The sequence below is a fragment of the Nycticebus coucang genome, chromosome 22 (genome assembly GCF_027406575.1).
Source record: "Nycticebus coucang isolate mNycCou1 chromosome 22, mNycCou1.pri, whole genome shotgun sequence".
Taxonomy (NCBI): Eukaryota; Metazoa; Chordata; class Mammalia; order Primates; family Lorisidae; genus Nycticebus; species Nycticebus coucang.
In genome coordinates, this window is record NC_069801.1 from 52294352 (window position 1) to 52298721 (window position 4370).

At 44.0% G+C, this 4370-nt stretch overlaps 1 pseudogene; it reads left to right on the forward strand.

Annotated features, from left to right (window-relative positions):
* Positions 1–418: 418 nt before the first annotated feature.
* Positions 419–2929, forward strand: LOC128575214 (anoctamin-6-like; annotated as a pseudogene).
* The last annotated feature ends 1441 nt before the right edge of the window (positions 2930–4370 follow it).

The following is a 4370-nucleotide window of genomic DNA, read 5'->3' on the forward strand; positions in this document are numbered from 1 at the left end:
GTAAGAGTGGTGACACGAATCTGCTACTCCTTAACTTCAACTTATTTTATAGCTGTTCAACATGACTTTTATGCTTCCTACAAACTAGTTGAACTGAGGAATATTTAATATTGTAATGTTAACATTACTTACCTTTATTTTAAAAAATTAAAAAAAATTTTTTTCTCTCTTTATCCCTCATTAAACAAGAAATTTCATTCCGGGTTGCCGGCCAAGCTGGGCTGCAGCGAGGCTTCCTCGGGCGCCGGGCTGGGGTCTGTGGCTGCCTTGGCTGGGCTTCTCCTAGTGCGGGCTGGGCACAGAGGCCCCTGAGCACAGCGATGCACGCCCCGCTGCCCCCCCACCTCAGCTGCTTCGCTCCGGAGCCCGGGTGCACCCCGACCTCGTGCCAAGTTCCGAGCTGCCTTCTGGGGGAGGCATGTAGAAGATGGCCAGGAACATTCTGCTAGACACGGAGGAGGAGGAGGAGGACGACGACGATGGGGACATCGGTGATGTTCCTGCCTCTAGGAGGCCTTTTCTGACTCCTCAAAGTCACCTTGTGTCCAGTCTGATGTTGGAAAACCTTGGACAATTATCCCCAATTGTGGATCACTGGAAAGTCAGCATGATTTTCAAATCCCAGACTTTGAAGAATTTAATGGAATATCTGACTCCCTGTATTTTAATGATGGCCAATGAAGAATCAACTTTGTTTTGGTTTATGAAGATGAAAGTAAAAGGGAGACCAATAAAAAGGGCACGAATGAAAAACAAAGCAGGAAAAGACAAGCGTATGAATCTAACCTTCTCTGTCATGGCCTGCAGCTGGAAGCAACGAGATCGGTGTGGGATGACAAGCTGGTATTTGTAAAAGTGCACACACCGTGGGAGGTGTTATGTACATGTGCTGAGATAAGGCACAGCAAATTGCCTCTGAAACCCAATGATCTGAAAACCCGCTCCTCAGCCTTTGGGAGACTCAACTGGTTTACCAAAATTCTCAGTGTGGAGGAGTATCATCAAGCCAGAACAAGAGTTTTTCACTGCCCCATTTGAGAAGAACCGGTTGAATGATTTTTACATTATTGATAGAGATTCCTTCTTCACTCCTGCCACCAGAAGCCATATTGTTGACTTCGTCCTCTCTCTGGTCAAGTATCACATGATAAACAGTGTTACCAAGTTTGGGATTGACAGACTGGTCAACTCTGGGATCTACAAGGCAGCTTTCCCTCTGCATGATTGCAAATTCCGCCATCGGTCAGAAGATCCCAGCTGCCCCAATGAATGGCACCTTCTGTACAGAGAATGGGTTTGTCCTTGGAGCATATACAAAAAGCAGCCCTTGGATCTTATCAGAAAGTATTACGGGGAGAAGATCGGGATCTACTTCCTGTGGCTGGGCTACTATACCCAGATGCTCCTGCTGGCAGCCGTTGTGGGCCTGGCGTGCTCTGAATCAGGACAACTGTACATGGAGAAAAGAAGTTTGTAATCCTGATATTGGTGGCAAGATTATAATGTGTCCTCAATGTGATAGACTGTGTCCATTCTGGAAACTCAATATTACTTGCGAGTCCTCAAAGAAATTGTGCATCTTTGACAGTCTTGGAACCCTGGTCTTTGCAGTGTTTATGGGAGTATGTGTTACCTTGTTTTTGGAGTTTTGGAAACAGCGCCAGGCGGAACTTGAATATGAATGGGACACTGTTGAGTTATAGCAGGAAGAACAAGCCCGGCCAGAAGCACGGTGTACTCACGTGGTGATAAATGAGATTATGCAGGAAAAGGAGCACATTCCCTTTACCACCTGTGGAAAATGTATTCGGATAACCCTCTGTGCAAGTGCTGTCTTCTTCTGGATCCTTTTGACCATTGCTTCAGTTACTGGGAGCATTGTCTATAGGCTCTCGGTGTTCATTGTGTTTTCTGCAAAACTTCCCAAGAACCTTAATGGAACAGACCCAATCCAGAAGTACCTGACTCCACAGGTGGCCACGTCCATCACTGCTTCCATCATCAGCTTTATTATCATCATGATTCTGAACACCATCTATGAAAAAGTGGCAATCGTGATTACTAATTTTGAACTTCCAAGGACCCAGACTGATTATGAGAACAGTTTAACCATGAAGATGTTCTTATTCCAGTTTGTCAACTACTACTGTTTTTGTTTCTACATAGCATTCTTCAAGGGCAAGTTTGTAGGCTATCTGGGAGACCCAGTGTACTGGTTGGGAAAATACAGACATGAAGAGTGTGACCCATGTGGCTGTCTTCTTGAACTGGCGACGCAGCTGATAATAATCATGGGAGGAAAAGCCATCTGGAATAACATCCAAGAAGTTTTATTGCCCTGGATCATGGATCTAACTGGGCGGTATCACAGAGTTTCAAGATCGGAAAAAGTAACCCCACAATGGGAACAGGACTACCAGCTGCAGCCCATGGGCAAATTGGGACTATTTTATGAATACCTTGAAATGATTATTCAGTTTGGGTTCGTCACCTTATTTGTGGCCTCTTTCCCACTGGCCCCTCTGTTGGCTCTGGTGAACAATATATTGGAAATAAGAGTGGACGCGTGGAAACTGACTATCCAGTTTAGACGCCTGGTGCCCGAGAAAGCCCAAGACATTGATTGGAGCCTGGCAGCCCATCATGCAAGGGATAGCAATTCTGGCTGTGGTGACCAATGCCATGATCATTGCTTTCACATAAGACATGATCTCCTTCCTGCCTGGTGTATTACTGGTTCTTCTCGGTGCCGCCCTACGGGGACCATGCAGACTACACCATGCGGGGGTCTATCAACAACACTCTGTCCATCTTCAGCATCGCAGACTTCAGAAACAAAAGCAAGGGAAACCCGTATTCTGGGCTTGGCAACCATACTACGTGTAGGTATGGTGATTTCTGATACCCGCCTGGACACCCACAGCAGTATAAACACGTGATAGCAACCACGCTAGCTTTTATCATCATCATGGAGCACGTCATCTACTCTGTGAAGTTTATCATTTCCTATGCCATTCCAGACGTATCAAAACTCACAAAGAGCAAGATCAAGAGAGAGAAATACCTAACCCAGAAGCTTCTCCACGAGAGTCACCTCAAAGATACTACAAAAAACATGGGCGTCCTCGCAGAGAGGATGATAGGAGCGTAGATAACAATTGAGTAAGAGCTTTACGTTCTGAGAAGCACTTTAAGGAATTTAGCACTGTCAAAATATATTATGAATCACTAATGAGAATGTTTAAGTTAAATCACTTCAGCAAATGTTGAGTCTTAACTATTGCCATTTCCATGCATATAATTTTTCAGTTTCAGCCAGCGATGCAGGAACTGGGAAGTGTAAAACTTAGATCAAGAAGGGCATAAAACTAATTGCCTGGAAAACCTAAAATGTTACCTTTGTTTTTGATAAATTGGAATTTTAGGAACACAGAAAAAGCCTCTTCGTGTGCTTAAAAACCACGTCTTTTAAAGCAGAATGGATTCTTTTATTTTTTTCTCCTGTGTGATTACTTTCATTTCTTCCTGTTCTCAGGCACGTGATCTTTATTTGTAGGCAATGTTCCCATTTCTTCAGTTTGCCAGGTCTGTTTCTGAGTTATTTATTCCTTACACTACCATCACCGAAGACGAGACAAGGTCCTACACTAACAGCTTTCATGTGATTCAAAATAGTGAACTTGGAATTCAGTTTGTGCACTGCCACTGCGGGACAGATAGACTTAAGAATTCACAATATATAGGTGTATTATCGTATGCCCCCCAAAGGGAACCTCATTTCATCAGACAGAAGGATTTCAGTCTTCATTTGGGCCTGTCTTTCCATCTCAGAGACATACACTTAGTGGATTAGAATGAAGCTAGCACGGTCCTGAAGCATATTTGTCCTAATCTACAGTGACACCTTTTATCTTCCAGGAGCACTCCCAGAACACTCTGTGCCTAATCAGTGTTGACTGCTTTGCAGATCTCAAGGGAATAAGATGACAAAAGTAGGGAAGGTTACAGATTCAAATAGAACTGTAACTCATGTTGCTCTGGATAATTAACCTATCTCTCCTAAAGATGTGTCATTTCTTGGGGGGAAAAATAATATCACATGATTAAAATACACTTCTTATCAACATATTAGTCTGGAAAAGATAAGTCCAATTTCCCACCAGGTGACTCTGATTCATTAGAGACAGGAGGTATATCATTACATATCACTAAGCGCCTTCGTGAACAGCTCACTACATAGCCATAGTGGTCTGAGGACATTGTCCACGGTCAGGAACAGCACGTGCCCTGATCATGAGCCACGCTAATCCTGGTCCTAGTCTGGGGAGTGCCTTTTTTTTTTTTGTAGAGACAGAGTCTCACTTTATGGC